The following is a 274-nucleotide window of genomic DNA, read 5'->3' as shown; positions in this document are numbered from 1 at the left end:
AAAAAAAAAAAAAAAAAAAAAAGTAGAATTGAGCCAAGTTAGAGGTGATGAGCAGTGAAGAGAGTAATATCACAATGCTGCAAATTTTCTTAAGACTGGTAAGTTGCTTATACTAATGCATGAAGACTTTAATTCTTTTATGTTGCTGAAGGGTAAATTACCAAGCCTGCCTTTGAATATTGAAATGAAGAGCTCTTCCTTATTCCTCCCTTTTCCATGATTTTAAAGGTTGTGGATATGGTTGTGCTTACGTGGATACCCCAAAAATACATCT

Source organism: Rhea americana, unplaced genomic scaffold (assembly GCF_003343005.1).
Source record: "Rhea americana isolate MKP2758 unplaced genomic scaffold, rheAme1 scaffold_11, whole genome shotgun sequence".
Taxonomy (NCBI): domain Eukaryota; kingdom Metazoa; phylum Chordata; class Aves; order Rheiformes; family Rheidae; genus Rhea; species Rhea americana.
This window is presented reverse-complemented; position numbering follows the sequence as displayed.